Below are 24273 nucleotides of genomic sequence, written 5' to 3' on the forward strand. Positions count from 1 at the left end.
CTACATGAAAGGAAAACGGCCCCATTCTTATGGTTAGTTCTTTTGCAATACACACATTCATTTCCTTAGAAGTATACTGAAGAAAGTGAGGGCCATAAAGCCCCTTTGTTCTCCCCCTTCTCTCCCTCTTATGGCAGAATCCAGAGAAGGCGGAATTGGGGTTTTCTATATTTGATAACTGGAGATGAAGTATAATTGGATTCTGACAAACCTAAAGCTAAATCACCACCACCCTCACCGCCGATACCAACACTCACGGTAAAAGATATTCAAGATGTTATGGGGAATGTTGTTTGTCAAATTAGACAAGAAATGAAGGAACTTTTGGAAGAGAGAAATAGAGTTATGAGGGAGGATATAGTAATGGCTTTGAAAGGACTCGCCTCTGTTGTTGAAAAGTTGGATAATCGTATTGAGGATGTTGTTGACAAAGTGGACTTATTAGAAGACCGTGTTGAAAATGTGGAAAAAACAGTGGGGACTTCACAGGATGAAATTCTTATGTCTCAGTATAGAGAAATGGAGTTCGCTTTGAGAATCAGAGGCTTGAGGGAAAACATGTAAGAAAACTTGAGGGAGGTGGTGGCAAATGATATTGCTGTGATGCTTGAGTGGGAACCAGAGGAGATATTGAGGGAAATAGAGAAAATATTCAGAGTTAATTCCTGGATTGCAAAGCAGAGAAATCTACCAAGAGATGTGGTGGTTTATTTCGGAAAAAGATCACAAAAGAGTCTACTCAAGAATCTGTTTCTGAGCCTGTGGGAGGAGCAAGACCTAAGAGATCTTCGATTTGATCCTCAATGCTAGATCTTCAAGCAGTCTTCTCCAGGCTTGCAGCTGGAGGAGATGGCAAAGCTCCAGACCTGGAATGTTAATGGCTTAAATTCTCCACAGAAACGAAAGAAAATATTTCACTATTTGAAGCAACATAATAATGATATTGTTTGTTTGCAGGAAACTCATATTACCTTGAAGGATCAAAAATACTTGATAAATGCCCGACTGGGTTCTCATTTTGTATCTTCTGCTCCAGAGAAAAAGGGGGTGTTGTTATTTATGTTAAGAAAAATGTGTCAGCTAAATTAATAGACTCAGATTCTCAAGGAAGATATGTTATGATTGAAGTGATGTTATATGGAAAGAAACTGCTCATAGTGGGTTTGTATGCCCCTAATCAACAACAAAAACAGTTTTATAAGTTTTTACATCAAAAATTGACTTTATTGGATTATAAATCTGTGATTTTGATGGGAGACTGGAATGGAGTTTTGGATACATACAAAGATAAGAAAGGATCTTCCACTTTTTTCAAGCATTCACGGAGGGGGCGGAGTCTACCCGCATGTCTCACTCCACGCGAAAGTGGAGGCCTAAGCCATGGGGTGCAAGTTGGACCCGAACTGGCAGGCAAAGTGGGGGGCAGGTCAGAAGGCCAGCAAGCAGCGCGGAGCAGAGGAGGAGCTCGCCCGCTTCTTGCCGCCCGCACTTGATGACAATGCAACAAAACTTTCCAGTCATGCTCGACGAAGAGCTGCAAAAAGATGGATTAAATCTGAGAAACTGCAGATGAAAAAAATGTCCTCAATCACCAAAATGTGACAGCTAAAAAAAACACACTGAAGAATGCAAACAAGGGGGAAAGTTCCCAAGAGGACAACCCAACTAACTGCAGCAGTGATGCTGCCACACAGCTCACCTCCCCTGCCTTAAGGAAGAAAAGACCCAGGACTGAAGAGAGTGAAGAAGACAAAGGAGAGAGCATGGCTTCCAGTGATGAAGATGATCTAAGTGAGGATGACATTATGGATGACTATGGAGTTGCTTCCTCTAGTGATGAAGAGCTCCTGCCTATAGAACAAGCTGCTCAAAAACAAAAGATGGAAGGGCAGGACATCAGTGAGGATGACAGCGAGGATGAGACACCAGTGATCAAGCAGAGGGTAGAGCAAGAAGAAGAAAAGGACACAGACCTGCAGCTCAACATGGAGGCACAGGAGTGCTTTGTGCTTCCCAGTGGTCAGGAGATAGAGAAAGAGGCTGCTCAGCCTCCTGATCTCCAACTCATTCATCAGCGTATAAAAGATAATATGGAGGTGCTTCAGGATTTCAGTTCAAAGCGAGAGAAAGAACGCTCAAGGCAGGAATATTTATCCCTTCTGCATCAGGATCTTGCCGCATATTACTCCTACAGTGATTTCTTAATTGGAAAGATGACAGAACTCTTCCCTCTGTCTGAGCTGGTTGAATTCTTGGAAGCCAATGAAGTCTCTCGGCCAGTGACCCTCTGCACCAATACACTGAAGACAAGACGCCGTGATTTAGCTCAGGCCTTGATAAATCGTGGAGTGAATTTAGACCCATTAGGAAAGTGGTCAAAAACTGGGCTTGTTGTTTATGACTCCTCCGTGCCTTTAGGTGCCACCCCAGAATACTTAGCTGGACACTACATGCTGCAAGACACTTCCAGCCTTCTCCCTGTTGTGGCTCTTGCCCCTCAGGAGAATGAGTGCATTCTGGGCATGTGCTGTGCCCCAGGAGGCAAGACCAGTTACATAGCTCAGCTGATGAAGAACACAGGGGTGATACTAGCTAATGACAGTAGTGCTGAGCGCTTGCACAGTGCTGGGAAATTTGCACCGCTTAGGAGTCACAAACACTGTTGTGAGCCACTGTGATGGGCGCCAATTTCCTAAGGTCCTGGGTGGATTTGACAGAGTCCTGCTTGATGCTCCCTGCAGTGGTACTGGTGTTATTTCAAAGGACCCCACAGTCAAAACTAATAAGGATGAAAAGGACATTTTGCGCTGTGCTCATATACAGAAGGAGCTGGTCCTCAGTGCCATTGACTCTGTTAATGCAACCTCTGAGACTGGGGGATACATTGTGTACTGCACATGTTCAGTCATGGTGGAAGAGAATGAGTGGGTGATGGATTATGCCCTGAAGAAACGCAACGTCCGCTTGGTGCCAACGGGTCTGGACTTCGGCAAAGAAAGATTTACCCGGTTTAAGGAGCGTCGTTTCTATCCTTCCTTGAAATCGACACGCCGTTTCTATCCGCATACCCACAACATGGATGGGTTTTTTGTGGCCAAGTTGAAAAATTTTTCCAATGCCATTCCTAAAGCTCAGTAAGATGAAGCGCCCACTGGGGAGCTAACAAAGCAAACGGTAAAAGACAGATCTGCTCCAGCTCCAACTGAACCTCCACCTAAAAAGAAAAAAGGTCCAGAAAGTAAAGCCAGTCAGCAGCAAGCTTCAAAGCAAGAGCTTCCAACTGCAGTCACAGCTGGGAAGGAAGCTAAAGAAGAGTTGAAAATAAATAAAAAGAAGAAACCGCTTGCTGCCTCCAAGTAAAGCAACTTTCAGAAAAAGGCCAGACTCTTGAATGCTGCTTGGCCCTCTCCTGGAGGACTAAGGGCTAAGTTAACTCCCAGGAAAAAAGGCAGAGTACAATGAAACCCCCAGAAGAAGGAGACCTTTATGTTTGATACACCATGGAATAACTGGTGGCAATTCTGGGGTGACTGGTGGGAGATCCTGACTACTAAGATAACGTGTCCTGGCAAGACTGGTGCAGAAGCGATCAAGCATTTCCCCTTTGTGCTTCAGATGCTTCATTTATTTTTAGCTTGTTGAAGGGCAGAGACTATTTGTATGAGACCCCTTACCTGTCATTAAAAATTTCCTTGATTTCTATTAGAAAGATGGAGTATAGATCAAAAAGTGGGTTTTATTGCAGAGGATGTGAATTTGATGAAACAAATTAGAGATCAAAATCGAGCCCATATAAAAAGAGTTTATAATGTTTTGGTGGAATTGGATTCAGAACCAGAATTAGTTAAGGAATGTATGGTTAAGTGGGCTCAAAATTTTGAAGAGCCGATTTTATTAGATACATGGGAAATAATTTGGGTTAGGAACGTTAAGTTTACCCAAGCTCAAAATTTACGAGAAAATTTTTATAAAATGTTTTATAGATGGCACCTTGATCCACAAAAGATGTCTCGTATGTACTCTAATTTACAGCCCAAATGTTGGAGATGTGGTTGTATGGATGCAACTTATTATCATATTTGGTGGTCTTGTAGAAATATAAAGGCTTTTTGGATCAAGATTTGGTGGAATATTCAAAAAATTTTTAATAGAAAGATAAAATTCACATCACAATTATTTTTGTTAGGCATTATTGAAGATTGTGATGGTAAAGAGATTATTTTAATGTTGAATTTTATTATGGCAGCAAGGTTATTGATTGGGCAATATTGGAGAAAAGACTCCTTGCCTACCTTAGAGGAATGGTTTCTTAAAGTTTCTTATTTATCAGAAATGGCAAAAATATCGGCTTATTTGAAAGACCATTCACAAGAGAGATACAACTCTGTATGGAAAAGATGGGTAAATTTTGTTCAGAACAAATATGGGATTAGAAAGTATTATTTAGCTTTTGAATAACTTATTGTGTAAAGTTGTTATGGTTAGATTTGTTGATTTTATTGTAATGGAGTTAAAGGGGTTCTTAAATATTTTTAGAATTTATGTATAATTGATTGATGCTTATTTAATTTTTTATGCTCTTTTTTGTTTTTAGCTCTGTATTCAGCTCTGGGAAGGGGGGAGGGTTAATGGGAGGGGGGAGGGAGAGAGGTGGGGAGGGATTTTATTGTAAAAAGTTTATAAAAATTTTAATAAAAAAAATATTTTACTGCAGTAAAATTTGCACTTTTAATGTCCTCTGAAAGGTCTACTATTCCATTTTATTTTCATTCCATTCTATGAGAGAAAGAGAGAAGGAGGGAGAGAGGGAGAGGGAGATGGGGGTAGAAGAGATTTCAGTATTTTAAACAGTATTTATAACTACAAGCAAATCTTATTCTGAATCTATTCCAATCAAATCAAATTTTATTGTCTGAAAATTAAAAAATCACAAATTCAAACAGAGTTGTAAACTTAAATTGTAAACTTAAATATCAAATTCAGAACAAGTCTAGGCTGATCTACAGACTCTTATTAAGGAGATACTGTACTCCAGCTACAAGAAGCTAAAGGAAGAATTGGGCTATGGCTATAAACATTTTAAATCCTTTGTTAGTAGTTAAAGTTTTTGCTGCAGTTTTTCAAGCAATTAGTACAATTTACCTTACATACTTAATTTCTGCAATTTTCAAAATTTATGCTAAAAGTATTTTTAAAAACTGAAATAATTTTATTTTATATGTGATCCTGCTATTTGGAAGCTCAGAAAAATCAGTATGGAATATATTCTTCTTGCATTAGTCTTTCAAGTACTATATTTACTACAATAAGTTATTCTCTTCTAATTGAACATGTTCATTTACAATAGATAGTAATAAAAACTGTGTTCATTGTTAGTACACATATAAATAAGTAAATATACGAGAATTTAACAGCTAATATCAAGCAGTCAGGTCCTTTGAAGAATCCTTTTTTCAGTTACACATCTTAATCCCATTTTATCCAAGACAACCGGGCTGTCAGATCTGCTGAGAGAAAGGAGAAAATAATAAACCTTTAAAAAAGCACAATGACACAGGCAATATTAACAAATATCAGGCAATTTTGACAAATCAGATCAAATTCCTCAAAAGTCAGTTCATTAATCTCATTGCTCTTGAGAAATGTAGTGCAAAAAGATCAACAAAGGTACTCATTTGAGGAAATATAGCATTTAATTTTAAAATTCTTATGTCGTTTCAAAGCACATTTTTTTCTGCTGCAACAGTTATTGTTTCTCAGCTTGCCAATGAACTCAGGGGGAAGGGAATCAGATTGGAATGAAAACTTCAAAGATTAAGGAAGTAGACCATGGGAACCAAGGACAGTTACCAGGTGTCTGGCCAGACTCAGAGATACTTTCTCATAACAACATTGCTGCATCTAATTGGGCATCATGACCTGATCAAGAGGGAAGAGAGACAATTCTATGCTTTCACTATGTGGGTGGGGTTTTGCCATAACTGGTTTTGCTTTCATAAATGCTGAAATGATGTAGAATAGAATAGAGCTGGAAGAGACCTTGTAGGTCTTCTAGTCCAGCCCCCTGCTCAAGCAGGAGAACCTATACCATTTCAGACAAGTGACTATCTAGTGACTCTAGTCTCTTCTTAAAAACCTACAGTGATGGGGTGCTCACGATTTCTGAAGGCAAGCTGTTCAAGTAATTAATTGCCCTCACTGTTAGGAAGTTTCTCCTTAATTCCAGGTTGCTTCTCTCTTTGGTCAGTTTCCAACCATTGTTTCTTGTCCTGCCCTCTGGTGCTTTGCAGAATAATTTGACCCCCTCTTCTTTGTGGCAGCCCCTCAAATACTGGAATACTGCTGGGACTTTCAGTTTGCATCGTGATGCTGCAACCAAAGGAAAATGGAGCTCTGCTTCCCCGTGGCTGATTTCACCCTGCCAGGGGTTCCCTAAAGGGGTCTCAAGTCACCCCGGAGAGGAGATGAAGAAGGAGAGGATTCTCATCGATCACAGAGAGATGGCAGTCGATCCGTTTGATCTGAGGAAAGTCCTCCAAACCAGCAGGGGAAAGACTGGCCGCATTCCTTTGGCCAATCCAAGCTACCGACAACCGAACAAAGAAAGCACTAATTAGCAGATTGTAAACAGTGTGCTTGGAACTGGGTGGGAATAGACAAATTCCCAAGAAGCAAAACAAAAACCAAACATGAGAAGGAAGGGCCCCGCCCTTCCAGAGAAATGGAAGCAGCATTTTAACTCTTTATGGGGCACAGAAATACACAACATCAAAGTGGAAGTAACACAAAGCTATAGCCTTGACAAACTTAAAAAGTGAGGAAACTGTTTTCTCTTTGAAAAAATATTGGGGTGAAGTACAAGAAATTAACTTTTCGTTTTAAGAGTTGGAAAATGGATATTTAATGACATCTAATGATGGGATAGAGTATAGCACTATAGTTGTTATGGCTGAGTGAATGTGGCAGAATGCCCAGACTTAGATAACTATTGAGCTTGTTTGATGACTCTTGGTTCAATTGGAGAGCAGCTGGAAATAGAGAAAAACACTTTGGGCTATTCTGGCAATGGAGAAAAACACTTTGGGCTATTTTCTACAGGGTGGGAGCTATAATTGTTCTGAAACCTGCTGACCTTCCTGGATTACAATTATTCTGAAGTCTGACTTTTAATTTTAAGAACTATTTGGAGTGAAAGGAAAATTTGGTCATTGGCTACTTTTGTCTGGGAGAGATTTATGGACTGTTTTTCAGGGTGGTTGAACATTTTGGATTGCACACATCAGTTGACTGATAATTTTTAAACTCCTGAACTGTTACAAAATATTACCTTTAGTAGTGGACCTATATTTTGGGACCTATTGGATTATAAAAGCTACATGTAAAGATTATAAGAACTTTATGAGGTACTGCTGTATTGCTGTATTGATTTAAGATTGGTTGTGTCAGTTAAGAGCTATACTTGGGGAATACAATAGTATATCTGGAAGGGGGTAACAAAATGGGAGTTTCATACCTAGTTAAAAGTGGGAAAAAACCATCTCCAATATCTTTCTCTGAAACCCCCAGTCTGGCATATCAGGGAACTGTAGGAGTGACGCTCCAACAAGAAAAAGCCAATATTTTTCAGAAGGAAATGTGGTCTATGCTGCAATCAGTTCAAGAGGCAATTATCTCACATAAAAAAGACTCAAGAAAAAATTATGATGAGACTAAAAAGTTGTTTGACAATAAAAATGAGCAAGTCCTTAACTTAAACCTACAATTAGTAAACCCTCAGAAAATGACCATGAAGGAGGGGTGCCAAAGGACCCACCCCACTTTACATCTTAAGAAGACAGAACTCTTGGAATATCTCTTCCAACAGGCATCTTTATTAAGAGAAGATGGTTGCAGGCATTCTAGACAGGATCTGAGGGGCCAACCCCTACCATTCAATGTTTTAAGTGTTCCCAAGCAGCCCCTACCCTACCATCCTTCCAGCGATGATCCCAGGCATTACATTTCCACCCCTTTTTCCTCACTGCTGGCAGAGGGAAACTTCAGAGAGATAGTAGATGAAAGGCTATGGCCATATTGTTATGGTCAGTCCTCTTGATAAGAATCACATCCAGTCCTTTGTAGTTTAAATGAAGGAAGTGAGAGTCATAAACCCCCTTGCTCCCTCCTCCCCTTTCATAGTATGACAGAATCCACAAAGAATAAGAAATAGATCTTTTTTCAGAGTAGGTGCTAGAAATGTAATATAATTGGATTCTGACACCCAGCTTCTTTGATGTCTGAAGTGACTGTAAAAATCTAGTATAAAGGTAAACCCTGTCTCCCACATGGAAAAGCTTAAGCTCCATTGTTTTTTATTGGCCTGTGCCTTGTAAGCTTCTCTGGCCTCGTCTTATACTTTTCTAACCACTGGCCAAATGATGAACCCAGTCCTGAAGGGAGGGGATAGCAGGTTCATTAGCAGCTAACTCCAGCATAGGAATGAAGCTCTGGCCATTAGCCACTTGGAAAGGAGTGAACCCAGTACTGGAGTGCACTGCATTATTATAAGCCATTTCAGCAAAAGGCAGCAGTTCAGTCCACTTGTCTTGTTGATAATTAATAAAACAATGGAGACACTGTTCTAGAACTGAGTTCATTTGTTTGAGGATGATGACTAGATGATAGTCCCTGATCAGAACCTAAGCAGTCCAAAAAGACCTTCCAGAACTTAGAGGTGAATTGAACTTTCCTATTCAATATTGTACATTTTGGGGCACCATGGAGGTGATAAATATGCTGCACAAATAACTTAGTCAAGGTTTTCGCAGTTGGGATTTTCTGACATGGGATAAAATGGCCCTGTTTAGAGAACAAATCAGTGACAACTCAAATGACAGTATTTCTTGTACTTTTGGGCAGTTCCACAATAAAATCCATGGAGATCTCTCTCCAGGGCACTGAAGGGCTCATTACCAGCTGCAGGAGGCCAAGCCTTTTTCCCTGCCTCCATTTGGCAGCAGCACAAGTCAGGCAGCTGGCTACACAGCTTTCAATGTCCTTCTTTAAGGTTGGCCACCAAAATTGCTGCTTAAGCAAGTGAAAAGTCTTTACAAAGCCAAAGTGTCCAGCTATTTTTGAATTATGACAGGCTTGCATGATTCTCAGTCTCTGACTTGCAAGCACATACAGCTTCCAACCCAAGCCAAACTATCTTTCATCAAGCAGAGATTTTTGTGTCCTCCAAACCACTTGTCCTTCTCCAGTGTCTTCTTGAAGTCCCTGACGACCATATTGTCTAATGCAGACACATCAAACTCGCGATGTCACGTGATGTCATACAATGTATTGGGACAGTTTTGCCATTGCCGGCAATGGGGTGGGCATGGCTTCCGCATGATGCGTCCAGCCCGCGGGCCAGCAATTTGACACCCCTGGTCTAACGGCTGGGTTTTCTTAGCCTGTGCTCTAGTAGTGACTGGGGCTGCCAGTTGCTGTGGGGAAAGGAGAGGTTTAACCACCTCTGCCTTCACACTATTGTATTATGACATTCTTGACAAAGCATCTGCCAGGAAGTTTTTTCCACCTGGCAGGTAGTGGATGGAAAAGTTAAAAATGATGGAAATGCTGAGCCCAGTGTACCTGTTTCAGAGACAACTGCCTGGGTTTTTTTTAAAGCTTTGAGATTCTTATTATCGGTCCAGACCTGGAAAGGGATTTTATTCCCCTCTAAGAAATGTCTCCAGGTTAAGAGGGCCCATCTTACTGCATTCCTTCTCCCAAGCAGCCCACTGTTGTTCAGTTTCAGTTTCTTGGATATGTAGGCACAGGGTTGTAATTGACCCTGCTGGTTTTTCTGCAGTAGTACCACCCCATTGCCACATTGCTAGTGTCTGCCTGAATCACAAACAGTTGTTCCAGGTCTGGATGTTTCAGCACCGGTTCTGTGGAAAAAAGTCTCTTAAATGTCTCAAACACAGCTTGACATTCTGCCAACCATTTTAGTGGCTGGCTAGGCTTCGGCTTACCCCCTTCCTTATTTTTCAGTAAGTTTGTAAATAGGGAGTGCAATTTGAGCAAAGGAGGGGATAAATTGCTAGTAAAAGTTAGCAAACCCCAGAAAGTTCTGTAGCTGCTTCCTGGTATGGGGAGGAGTCCACTCTATGACCACCTGCATTTTCTCTGGGTCCATCTCCACCCCCTTGTGGGAGATGCAGTAGTTCAGGTAATCAATTCTATCTTTATGGAACTCACATTTTGAGAGCTTGGCATACAGTTTGACATGCGTAGCTTCTTGAGGTCTGCCCTAACTAGTTTTACATGTTCAGCTTTGGTTTTGGTGTAAATCAAGATATCGTCTAAATACACCAAACCCCTCTTATACAGATGCTCATGAAGGTTCTCATTGATTAGTTGCACAAACACTGCTGCGGCACTCTGTAGTCTCCGATGGCTGGAGATAAGGCAGATGTTTTCATGTCACATTTCTCTCACCCAGAGGGATGGCATCCCTTACAATGCAGAGCAAGGTGAAGCACATCCCCCCCCCATGCAAGCACCCCCCCCCCAGTAGAATGGCAGGCCCCAAAAATGAATATATAAGCAAAAGCAGGAACGGATTAAAGGAAAATGAATAAACATGTATTTAAGGGATTCTGACAATCATGCTGTTGTGGTCCATCAGCTGCCAGCAGAGCTAGCAGCAGAATCAGATAACAAGGAGGAGGGGGAGGGAGAGGGGGAGCCTGGATCAACTTTGGAGCTTTTGGAAGGCTCTGATGGGGAAGCATCAGATGCAGAGCTGAAGATGTCTGTCCACACCCAAGTGGAGAGGCACCTATCTTCGGGGCCTGAGATGAGTGAGGGAAAGGGACAGATGGGACCCATCTCATATGCACATATGCATAGAGATGAAAGGAAAGCAATGGAAGGCAATAAACCGGCTCTCAGGGAAAAGAAGATGTAGATGCTAGTCAGCCCCTCCCTGTCTGGGAAATAAATAGGGGTTTGAGATTGACTTGTTATCGCAGACAACTATTCATGTTCCAGGTTACATCAATCAAGTTGGATTCCTTTACCAGAACTAGGTTTGTCGTGACTACTTGCTCTGTATTTGAGGTGCCAACTGAGTCTTCCTGCTGGGAACTAATAGGTAGTGAATTTGCCTCAGCTGGTATGAATAGGGACTGTTTCTGCTTGGCTTAATACTTGAAAGATTTTCTATCTGGAGGTCTCAAGTGAACAGAGACTTTCTTGCCCTGTGTCAGAAGGAGAAAAGACTTTCCTTTGTGACTACTTCTTTTTGGTTTTGTCTACCCAATGTGAACAAAAATTGTTCCTGCCCTGTTTTAATAAAAGGGGCTTGTTTTACTCATAAGTGGTTTCTCATTATTTGAGAATACTGGGTCAGGACACATGCTTGCAGGTTATGCGGCACCCCTTGGGGCAGGTAGTTGTGGTACAGCTCCTTGCTTAGCCCCCCTCAGAATTGATAGACCAGCATGAGTTCTGGCCAATTTCTTAATTAGCTAGTCAGGCTAAGGAAGTCTTGAATGTACTCCATCACTGGCCGCTTGCCTTGCTTCAGGTTGCAGATGCAGGTCTCTGCACTTTGAGCCATCATGGGGTCTTTGAACCATTCCCACAGGGTCTGTATAAACACATCCAGGTTGGCCAGTTCCAGAGCTCCCATATCATGGAGGGATACCAGCCATCGCAAAGCTCTTCCTTCCAGTTTGGCAGTTACGGTGTGGACCTCGGCGGCATTGTTGGGTACATTCCACCATAGCACTCCATGTGGTGCCACACTTGGACCAGAAAGTGACCTAGGTTGTCTGGATGCCCATTGAAGCACATCACCAGGGCAGGTAGTGGTCACTCCTCTCACATAAGGACATATCCAGGCAGAGGCTACAGCTGCTGGCACTGGCACCGAGACTCATGCTGCTGCTGGAGCCACTGGGAATGCCTACTGCCATGCTGATGAAGGGATGGCGGTCCCCTCAGTGGCCAGTCCTTGGCCCAGTTCCCCAGTCATGCTCACCTGGGTTGGGGTGGCTGACACTGCAAGTGACTTCACCCCATTCATCATAGTTACCACCACCATGATCCCCGGTAAGGTGGTCGCCCAAATCTCCAAGCCATCAAACTTCTCCTCAATTTCTCCACCAATGGGCAAGGAACTAGGAACTTCCATTCAGCAGGCTTGTTCTACTCAACTGGCTATCTTGTCTTCCACTTGCTCTCTTGGACTATGTTGATTCCCACAGGCACCACAGGGTCCTCTGCTTCTACCGTTTGCCCACATTTATCACCTATTGGGTCTTTCATCTCTGGTATGGGGCACATCTCTTTCCCTTGTATTGGCCGGTACTTGCTCTGGCTTCTCAGCCTTCTGTTTAGAGTGCACGCTGGCTGGCTGAATTCTGGCTAGAGCAGTGGTTCTCAACTGTTGGAATATTCATGAACAGGAAGAGTCATGTGTAACTCAGTCAGCCAATGTGAAGAAAGTGCTACTGAGTCTGTGCAAAATTAGTATTGAGTTAGGAGCTGGATTTCCAGTCTCATGTCTGTCTCTGGGTCTGTCTCTGTAAGAAGCCTTCATTAAGCTATGCTGCTGTAAAGAAGAATGATATTGTAAATATTTTTATATAAATATAAAGTTATTTGAATCAGCTAAATGCAGTCAACTGTGAGAGCTTCTGATTTATTTTTTCACCAATAGAGAAATTAAAATTCTTTAACAGGTTATGGGCCCAGAGCTTACTAAGGACTGCATTGTAATTTAAAGCTGGAAGAAATTGCCTGTGTTTAGAAAGTATAAGAACAAGGCAGAATTAGAAGAATGGCTGCAATGGAATTTAAGGAAAGCTGTGTGCCTTGTTTAGGCCAGAAGAATTACATTGTGTGGGCTGCAAAAATGGAATGTTTCCTGAAAGCTAAAGAGCTGTGGTATATTGTAGAAAATCCACCACAAGTGTTTGCAGCTGTTGATCAGAAAAATCATGATAGAGCACTGGCTTATCTCATCTTGAATTTAGATGATGCACAATTTCTAAATCTTGCAAATTTAAAGACTGCAAAGGAGATTTGGTTGAAGTTGAGAGCTGTGCACGTGAATGTTTCTGCATGCAATATAGTGCAATTGTCAAGAAAACTTTACAGAGCCTGTTTGCAACCAGGTGAATCTGTGGAACAGCATTTAAATAAAATACTAAGTTTATTTTTGGACTTAGAACAACGTGGGATTAAATTCCCTGAGTCCCAGAAGGTTTTATTGGTGTTGAACAGTTTAGATAAAACCTGGGACACAGTTTCTGCAATATTTGAGTGCAAAGAAGAACAAGACTTAAATTTTGAGGCTTTAAAGGCATGTTTGCTTAATGAAGAAGAAAAACGGCATTTTAGAAGCAGCCACGAGGAGGAGAAATTCCTGAGGAGGTGGTCCAGACTGCAAGTCTCCAGAGAAGAAACAAGCAGATCAGACGCGGACCAAATTGCAACAAAGGAGAGATTTTGCAAGCAGAGAGCAAGCAGAGAGAGGGAAAAGACTTGCTACATTTGTGGAGAAAAGACATATTTGCAAAGGAACTGTTTGCAGAGGAACAATTTGCAGAAAAAGACATTTGTGCAAAGAAAAAGGACTGCTTTGCAAAAGGAACATTTTGGTGTTGCAAAAGTTTGCTATAGAAACAACAGAGACAAGTGGCTAATAGATAGTGGGGCAAGTCAAACAATTATTAATGACTCTAAATTATTTTGCAGGTTTGTTCCAGTAGCACAAGAAGCTGTGGCTTTGGCAAATGGCCAGAAAGCAAAAGTCATTGGAAAAGGCAATGTAAAAATTCCATATTTGGAATCAAAGTTTACCAATGTGCTTTGTGTACCTGAAATGGAACATAATTTGTTAAGTGTGTCTAATTTAGACAAACAAGATTTTGAGGTCATTTTTGTAAATGGGAAATGTCTCATCAAAAGGAATGGGAATATTTGTGCAGAAGGCATAAAGGAAGATAATCTATATGTATTGCAGGGATAAAAGGTTCAATGTTCCCATATATTTAAGAATGTTGCAGGGCATGATTCATGTGTTCATCTTCTACATAGAAGACTTGGCCATGCAAGCTTTAAAGTTTTGCAGCAAATGCAAGATTTTGCAGAAGGGCTAAATTTGAAGCGATGCAAAACATATTTGGACTGTGCAGTATGCAAAGCATCGAAGTCAAAGGCATTCCCAGTTAGTAAATGTAGCACAAGACAAACAAAAAGAGCTCTAGAGCTGGTCCATGCAGATGTGGTGGGACCTATGCAAGCCAGTTTGGGAGGAGCAAAATATGCACTGGTAATTCTTGATGATTATAGCAGGTATTCGTTTTGCTACTTGCTTAGAAGTAAGACAGAGGTGCTACAACAATTCAAACAGTGGGTACGTTTTGTAGAGAGAAGGTACAGACAACAAGTGTGTCAGTTGAAAACTGACAGAGCTATTGAATTTATGTCAACTAAATTCCAACAATGGTTGGGGAGTTGGGGATAAGACACAGACGTACAAATCCTTACACAGCAGCAGAGAATGGTGTAGCTGAAAGAAGGAATGGTGTTTTGCAAGCAATGAAAGATTCATTATTGGAGGATTCTGGTTTGAGCAGGTCATATTGGGGAGAAGGCATATTGATTGATAATTATATAGTTAACAGGCTGTGGAGTTCCTCCATTAATAATACTCCATATGCCATTCTATATGGGAGAAAGCCATCACTGGCACATTTGAGAATTTTTGGAAGTACTGCATGGGTACATATTCCTAAGGCAATCAGAAGAAAGGGACAGCAAAAGGCAAGAAAGCTCAGGTTTGTGGGCTATGAGCCAGGGTCAAAAGGATATCGTTTTAGCGATGGAAGTAAAAGAATTATAATTTCAAGGTCTGCTAATTTTGCAGAACAAAATTGGGACAGAATTAATGCAAATTCTGGGTATGTCTCAGTTAATGACGGTGATCTGTTTAGTGACAATAGCTCATCTAATGATGAAAAAATAATTGAAGATGTCAATGTTCAGGGAGGAGAAGCTGAACAAGACATGAAACCAGAAAGAATTGAGACACAGGAGCAGTTAATACCACGTAGGTCAGAGCGATGTAATAAAGGAATTCCACCTGACAGGTATTCTGCCAGCAAGTTAAAGGTTTGCAATGTGTGGTATGAGCCAAGAAGTTATAAGGAAGTGTTAGCATTACCAAAGGCTGAACAAAAAAGACAGAAGGAGGCCATGGATAAAGAGATGAAATCCATGGGAGATCATGAAGTATTTAAATCAGTGACTTTGCCACAGGGAACCAAAGCTGTGGGTTGTAAGTGGGTATATAAGAAAAAGGTATTGCCAAATAATGATATACAGTATAAGGCCAGGTTAGTGGCACACGGTTTTTCATGATTAAAGAATGTATTAATTCAATAGGTCTGATGTCTCTTCCTATCATGAAGGAGGAGTGTTGGAATATTCATGAACAGGAAGAGTCATGTGGTAACTCAGTCAGCCAATGTGAAGAAAGTGCTACTGAGTCTGTGCAACATTAGTATTGAGTTAGGAGCTGGATTTCCAGTCTCATGTCTGTCTCTGGTCTGTCTCTGTAAGACGCCTTCATTAAGCTATGTTGCTGTAAAGAAGAATGGTATTGTAAATATTTTTATATAAATATATTTATATAATATTTATATATAAATATAAATCAACTGTGAGAGCTTCTGATTTATTTTTTCACCAATAGAGAAATTAAAATTCTCTAACATCAACCTTCCTAATGCCATGACCCTTTAATACAGTTCCTCATGTTGTGGTGATCCCCAACCATAAAATTATTTTTGTTGCTACTTCATAACTGTAATTTTGCTACTGTTATGAATCGTAATGTAAATATCTGATATGCAGGATGTATTTTCATTGTTACAAATTGAACATAATTAAAGCATTATATGTAATTATATATTGTGAAATATTTATTTCTAATTACAAATAAATGAAATTTTGTCTTGAAGCATGGTGTAGCATGGGTAACAGTCTTAATATAACAACAGTAAACTACATTGCTACATTTTGCGATAGTATGCATAAAAAGCCAACGTCAGTGTGAAGGTTGAGATTGCTTCTTTCTCACCAGATCAGAAATTCTCGGGGCAGTCTTTGCAAGACCACAATTAAAATGGCATGAATGAGAAGTATACAAATCCATATACTAAGTCAGAATATCAGCAAATAGCCTGAGCCTGCAAAGATGAAATGAGGAAAGCTAAGGCTCAAAATGAACTAAGGCTTGTGACCAAAGTCAAAAATAACAAAAAAAGCTTCTTTCAACATGTAAAAAACAAGAAAAAAGTGAAGGAAATAACTGGTCCATTAGTGCAAGGCTTTTCAACCTTTTCACCAATTGTACCACTTTTAGAATATGGCAACATTCGAGTACCACCAGTCACCTAGCGAGGTGTCAAAAATTTAATGACCCCCCCCCCCAAAATGGAAAAAAGTGATAAAGTACAGGTAGTCCTTGACTTACAACAGTTTGCTTAGTGACTGTTCAAAGTTACAATGGCACTGAAAAAAGTGACTTATGACCATTTTTCACAATTATGACCGTTGCAGCATCCCCAGGGTCATGTGATTTACATTTTGCTGCTTGGCAACTGATTCATATTTATGATGGTCACATTGTTCCAGGGTTATGTGATTGCCTTTGCAACCTTCTGACAAGCAACATTAATGGGGAAAACCAGATTCACTTAACAACCATATTACTAATTTAATCTCTCTCTCCCTCTTTCTTTCTCTCTCCCTCTCTCTGTCTGTCTCCCTCTTTCTTTCTCTCTCTCTCCCTCCCTCCCTCTCTCTTTCTTTCTCTCGCCCTCTCTTCCTCTCAGAGATCCTTAAAATCCTTAAAAGTTATGCTTGGCTGGAAGACTTTTTCTTTTATAGATGGGGTAGGTTGGCAGACAAGTACTCAAAAAAGGGGGGGAAGTGTGAATAGGCATCCAGTAGCTAGCTTGAAGTTTGAACGACGTCTTTCTCTTGCCACCGGCTTCTAGGAGAAGGAAAAGACATCCACACTGTAACCAGGTGCCCTGGACTGGCCATTCCAGGGCTTCCTGCACTGGCTGACTTAGTTGTCTGCAACCTCCTGTTGTCGCTTGAGGGGGGGAAGGGACATGGGTGGGAGAGATTCCTTCTTTCTCATCCGAGGAGGGAAGTTATGTTGGACTGTCGACTCTGTGTCGAGCCCATGACCCCGACATTTGCGGGCAGGCGGGAACCCGCCCGCCGAGCCGCCACCTCCCCATCGCCCTCCATGCTGGCCGGCTCCGTCGCCAGACCTCCCAGCTGACAAGCGTACATTCAGGGGGTCACCAGCTGACAGGTGCAGAAGATCGGCGCCGCGGGGGCCTCCCAGCCACCCGCTTCTTCAGCTGGAGCAATTGCCAGGGCTTACATGGTTGCCAGTGGTGGGGAGCGCATCAGCGGCCATTGGGGACCACGCCAGAGGTTCTGTGCCACGGAGGCTTGAGGCATGGGATGCAGAGCAATGTGGTGCCATGGGAGGTGGCAGGACAGGGGGGAGGGGTTACCTGCATCCTGACGGCCAAACTCTGGAAGCCTGCCTGAATGAAGAATTTTAGGGGGAGTTGAAAGCGAGACAGGTTCCTAAAACCATTGTAAATATGTCTTTTCTGATGGTCTTAGGGGACCCCTGTGAAAGGGTCATTTGACCCCCAAAGGGGTCGCGACCCACAGGTTGAGAATCACTGGGCTAGAGCCTGCAGTGTGGCTGGAGCCTCTTGGTCCAGGATATCTGCTGGCTTCTTCCCCTCCTCTGGCTCTCCATGGCTGCTGACATCTTCAGGTTGCTGTTGGCCTCCTGGTAGGATCCAGGTTGGTTTCTACTGAGAGTACTGGCTTAATGTCAACCATCCCATTTATTTGTTTGTTTGTTTGTTTTAATAATTTTTTTATTAATAATACAAAATTAAAAGCATTAAAAATGTTTAAAATTTGTTGCTGAAAACATTCAAATTTATCATCCATCAATCTCATCTTTTTTTTCATTTCTCCTGTGTCGTTCCTTACTTCTCCTATCTCTCGTTTCAAATCCTCATGGTTCTTTAACATAACCTCCTGTATTGTTTGTAACATCTTTTGTAGATCCTTAAATGAGTTTGATCTCTCTCTCTGTAAAAGTCCTTCCGTAGATCTTTGCCCTGCTGGACTTCGTTCCATTGTTGTAGTTTGGATTCCTTGCCTCTTTCCTGTACCAATTTTTGTCAAATTTGGGATGCTTGTCATTTTTAATACCGCTTTAAATTAACTTCTCCACTACAGTTCCACTACAACTGTTTCATTAAATTTCCCGCATCCAAGATTACTCTTTGAGTTTCCTCAATTTATAAGTCAGTTGTTAGCAAGCCATCTGAAATAGGTCTTGTTTCTCTTTAAATTTCCTCTTCTTCCTTAAATTGTCGCCAGTTTTTCTCTCGGCCGTTAGGTGTCTCTTACTCCTTATTATCCAAGTTAACAGTCAATCTTACTTCAACATGCCTGCATTCTCCGATTAGTCAGCACTTTCACTCCCGAACTAAATGATCAGCAATAATAGTAGATTTCCTCTTCCTCTTTTCCCTCACGATACCTGTGAAAATTTAATGCGCTGAAATGGTCTCTTCTTTGCCTCCACTTGCTATTAGCCGCTTTACTATGGAGGAAATTTCCTCCTTCCTCCGGCCTCCTTCTGACTCTTCCCTTTTTGCAATCCCCGGGAAGATCTTCACCTGGGGTTACTCACAGAGGGTTGCCAGGATCATTTTGCCAAGGTCTGTCTCTCCGTTGTCCAGCTAGTCCACCGCTAATGTTGTCCAGCTTCCTGTTCTCTCTTCCTGGCCACCATTATGGCCGCCTTTCTTCCCCCACTTGACTTCTCCGAGGCTTTCCTGCCGTCCACATTCTCAAATGCCACTGTGAGCTGCACTGCAGGGCGCCTCTTTGTTCCAATTCCCCTCCAAGGAATCTAGGACTCCAAAGAATCCACCGATCTGATGGAAAAGGCTATGTATTCAACTTTCATAGACAGAGAGCCATTCCATATAGCCTTCCCTCTTGACAGCAGACCCCGCCCCCCTCAACCATCCCGTTTGAATGCACAGTAAAAGAAACTCCTGGGACATTTTTATTACCAAGAGTAAAACTTTACTGATAGATCCATACAGTACAGAAGAAGAAAAACCAGTTCTGAGGTTTTGGCACAAAGTGTAGTATAATGAAACCCCCTTTTCCGGGCTGCCCAGTGTCCATTGTCCACCAAAAGCCTGTATGGAAGGAAGTAATCTGCTGTAAAGGGAAATGCCTATGCTGCCTCTTTCTCCCTTTTTAAGACTGTCTCTAGATAGAGTGTGACTGCCAGAACCACCACAATAACCTGGTGAACAGCAAGTAATGAATGACACTAAGTGTGAACAGCAAGTAATGAATGACACTAAGGCTACCACTGTCTCTGTGCAGGACACACTGAATTTGAAGTTAGTATTTAGGAGTGAAGGTGCTCCATCTTATGGTAGTTTTCTTTTTCTTTTCTTTTTTCAGCAGCACAAGTTGCTGCCTTTTTAGGAATTGTTATAGTGATTAATTTTTGTAAAAAGTTTTTATTATTATTTTGTGGATGTGAGGTATTCACATTAAAATGTTTTATGGAATGGACACAACTAGGTCTCAATTTTTTTTTAATGAGACTGTATCCAGCCATAAAGGATTTGTCAGTTGGAGACAACATGTCTCACATTTCATAGTGCATTTGTTTGCTGCTTTTGAGTTTTCTCTTTACTTTTACTTAGTTATTGATTCTTGTGTGAAACAGTTGTCTGCCATGATTTTTTCTTGCTAAATATTTTCAGGTATTGTGTATTGGACAATACACAATTGTTGTGTGTTGGACCAGTCTGGATCTATGTGAAAGCATAGACAAGATTTTTTTAAGTGCTACTGTCCATTTGCACCAATGTTTTGGTCCAGAACTTAGCTTCATCATTCAAGAGTGAAGGCTGCTGATCCATTTGATTCTGTTTGGACTGTTCAAGCTGTGACAGAAACTTTAGGTCTACTGTTGCTTTTTTATAGAACATGTCTGGATAAAAGTTTGTATTTTGAATTTTCTATTTATTCTTTTCAGGACATTGTGTGTTATGGAGAACTTTCTCTCTGAACTGTGCTATTCAAGAGAACCCTTGGACTGACAACTGAAACCACATAAAGTGCTGTTATTGAATTTGCACCTGACATCGTTGTCTTAGTAGAATCATGGTTTTTTCACATGTGTTATATATTTGTTTTGGGGGCCTTTAGTGGTTCCATATTAAGTTTAATACAAATGTTTATATGTTATACTGCCCGAATTATTGTCATGGAGCACCAGTTTCTTGCATCTATTTACTATCTAGAACAGAGGTCCCCAACCCCTGGTCCGTGGACCAGTACTGAGCTGCAGCCTCTTAGGAACTGGGCCGTGCAGCTGGAGGTGCACTGAAAGCACATCTTCCACCTCCAGAAATGTGGCAAATCTGCAAGGGTCTGGGCAGGGACGGGATAGTGGCCCAGCAGAAGCCATCTACTCAACACAAGGTCCTCTGACGGCTGCACTTGCAACTGGTTTGCAACATCTGAGCTCTGCCTTCTCTCCCTCCTTCTGCTTCTTCTGCTTTCTCTTCTGCCTCCTCTTCCTGGTCCTGCTCTCTCTTCCTCCTGCTACTTCTTCTTCCTCCTCCTCTTCTTCCTCACTTTCCTTCTCTCCCCCTCCTGGCACCCCAGCTAGGCTTGCACTCCCTTCGTGCAATTCTCCAAGTTTGCAAGACAAATGCGTGCAAGACCAGCTTGCAACTGGGGGCTTCCCCAAAACCTGGTTGGAGGTGTGTGAGGATGTCTTTCTCAGGGTACAAATAGGGGCAAGGGAGAAGCTACCTTTCACCTTAAGCACGGCAGCTCCAAGGGATTCTCTCTCTTGTCTGCACCTTTTCTGGGCTCCATTGCACTTCAACTGGAGTTTTTTGCTTTTATTTTGATGCTTCAGGTGCCTCATGTTTTGGCAACATCTTGCCTGCTTTTCAAGGTTTAATTTGGTGTATGTGTGTGTGTTCCTCCTTTCTTTGTACAGCTCTCCAAGTTTGCAAGACAAGCACGCTCCTACCTGGCTTGTAATGGGGGAGAAGGAGGGGAGAAGCTACGATTCCCCTTAAGCACTGTGTCTCCAAAGGAATCCTCTCTCATTTCCACCTTTTCCAAGACTGTTGCTGGGCACTTGCACAGGGCCGAGCTGGGTCTTTGGTTTGTTTTGCTGGAACACTGAGTTTAGGATTGTCTCTTTTCCTTCCCACTTTCTTAGAAGCAGAAAGTCACTGGTCTACAATAATAGAACTAAAGTGCATTATTTATTTGTTTGTTTGTTTGTTTGTTTGTTTAGAAAATTTACAACAAATGTAATGGACTTGAATCATCCTGAAACCTCTCCCCCCCCCCCAGTCCATAGAAAAATTGTCTTCTATGAAACTGGTCCCTGGAGTCAAAAAGGTTGGGAACTTCTGATCTAGAACATATTCTTATCTATATTATAAGGGACAGTGCAGGCTATATGCATACACCAGTGAAAAAATGCCTCTACTGGGTGAAAGTTTTGTATTTCATTCTCCATAGGATTGGGACAGAATTTGTTAGCTCTTATTTCTACATTAGTTCCTGAAACATTCCCTAAAATGGTTAAACTTTCAATAACTATATGACAGATATAAAAATTACAATGCTGAAGGAATATACAACACAATGTATAGAAACTGAGACCTTGAAAGTAGCAGTCTAAATAACTTTATCGTTGGCAGGAATAAATCGGCCATTGTACATGGTCCATCAAGATTATGGCATATAAGCACCATGACTTCAAGTTGTTCTTATATTGTGACACCCCTGTTCTCAATCTGTTCAAAGTTTTCCATATTTCATAAGAGATATGGTTCCCAGGCATAGGTCCTGTCATTAAGTTGGTCCTCCACTGTTGCAAGGAACAGTACATCTCCTGTACTTTTCACAGACCTTGACTGGACCTTATTTTTACTCCATGACTTTTTTTTCACACCATGATTACACATTGTATTGGAGGCATAATTTTTTTCTTATCAATAGATAATACAACTGTGCTGTAAATTTGCAGCTGATACACTTCCCAGCACATCAAATGTAAGGTGTCCCTCTATTTGAAACACATATAACTTTTACTGCTATTTCTACTACATTTTTGGGGGATACGTATCATTTTTCTATTACTACATTATTCTCAAAAATATAATACAGGTAGTCCTCAAGTTACAAATGTAATGAAGCCTGCCCATTCCATTCGTAACTCGAGAATTCATGGGAGTGAATCTCGTACCTTGAATGAGATCACTCCCTGCTTTCCTCCACGCATTTGCTAATTTAATATGTGGGTGAATGCGCAGCTCGTTAAGTGAACATGAGGTATCTCAGGGTGGGGAAGGCCATAGGGGTCTAGTGATGGAACAGGCCACTTCAGACCACCCAAGGACTCCCCCAACCCACTGAAATACCTCATGCTCCATCCCCTGGGGCCCCCACAATTGCTCCCCCCCATCCTGCTGCACCGGGTCACTTGTCTTGTGAAGATCTCTCTCCTCTCCAGCCTGTTTCTTTGTCTGCTCCCAGAGAGAGCAGAGGAAAAGCAGGACAAGCACACCCTGCTTGACTTCTCTGACTCACTGGGCTCCCGTCCACTTCTGGAGTGGTGGGCAGCCTCGGTTAGTCTCATGCAAAGGCTTCCAGGTACGGCACGGAAAAGCATTTGCATTCCAAAGGGAGGTTTGGGCAACCAAATCACATTGCTTCAAATCTCAGTGCAAACACTTTTCACTCAGAGCCTGGAAGCTTCTGGATGCCCTGATCTCATGGAAAGTCAGGCACCCATTCTCTGCAAAAGTGGATGGGTGCCTGAACACAAGATCATAGCCCCAGAAGCTTTCTGCCTCTGTTCTGGGTGAGAGACGCCTGCAGGAGTCCCTTCCCTTAGTGAACACTTGAAGTTACACGATAAACGCCCCCTAGTATTTACAAAAAAGTCCCAAAATTGTTAATGTTGCTGCACCACAGCAGTTGTTCACCCTTACGAATGACCGCAGAAGCATTGCAACATTCACCCTGCCTATTCCCTCCCACCCCTGTCCTGGTGTCCCTAGGCAGTAGGCCTGTGGATACTCACCTTGCAAAGATCCAAAGAGTCTTCACTTTCTTGGCTGTTTTGCTGCTTCAGACCTTCCATGTGTTTGCAGAGAATGAAGACCTAAATTACCACAAGATCATGCGAGATCAGTGGCATGAGATCTCCCACTACTGATCTCGCATGATCTCATGATACTTTAGACCTCTGTTCTCTGCAAACAGAGGCCTGGATGAGATCAGTGGCAAAAGGCTTTGCAAATGGAGGTAAGGGCTGAAACATTGAAGTCTTCCCTCTGTTTGCAAAGCCTTTGGCCATCTTTGCAAAAAGCCGCCAAGAAGGGATCTCTGGAGCCATGCGGCAGCCACTCCCAACCTCGATTCTGGCTGTTGGAGGTCTGCAGGAGGCATGTCTTGTTCAGAACAGACCTCTGGAAACCTGTGGCAGCCACTCCCAACCTCCATTCTGGGCAGGGGAGGCCTCCTGCAGGGCTCCACTGCCCAGAGCGGAAGTTGGGAATGGCCGCCGCAGGTCTCTAGAGGTCCGTTCATGGCAGGGGAGGCCCCCTGCATGCTTCTGCACCCAGAACAGAGATCAGGAGCTGCAGCTGCAGGTCTCCAGAGGTCTGTTCTCAGCAGCTTTTTGCAACTTCGTTACTTAATGTTGTTCTGAGTTACACAATGACAATAAAGATATTCTATTCTATTCTATTCTATTCTACTGTACTCTATTCCTTATCGCGGCCTTTGTTTGGAATTCTCACAATAACTTCACACCTCTGGATTGGCTCCTTGGACTGGGCAGTTGGGAGGGGTTTTGAATAATGGGTTTTAATATAGCGATTTCACTCGAGAACTTCAGATTCTGCCTACCTTCCTGTTTTCAGCATCTCTCAATAAAAGTTCCTTTTGAAATGCTGCCAGTTTCAAGAGTTCTGCTTACATGAGGGAATCAGCTGAGGCAGGGCCTTACAGAGCTACTGTTTTGGAGGATCACCAATGCCACTTCCCTGCCTCTGCCAATGATGACCGGCCCCCTGCCGCTGATGCCCCCTC

General features: G+C 42.2%; 1 pseudogene; it reads left to right on the forward strand.

Moving 5' to 3' along the window:
* Positions 1 to 1380: 1380 nt before the first annotated feature.
* On the forward strand, positions 1381 to 3649 carry LOC120301040 (annotated as a pseudogene).
* The last annotated feature ends 20624 nt before the right edge of the window (positions 3650 to 24273 follow it).

The sequence above is a fragment of the Crotalus tigris genome, unplaced genomic scaffold (assembly GCF_016545835.1).
Source record: "Crotalus tigris isolate CLP2741 ecotype Arizona unplaced genomic scaffold, ASM1654583v1 scf7180000024366.1712601, whole genome shotgun sequence".
Classification (NCBI taxonomy): domain Eukaryota; kingdom Metazoa; phylum Chordata; class Lepidosauria; order Squamata; family Viperidae; genus Crotalus; species Crotalus tigris.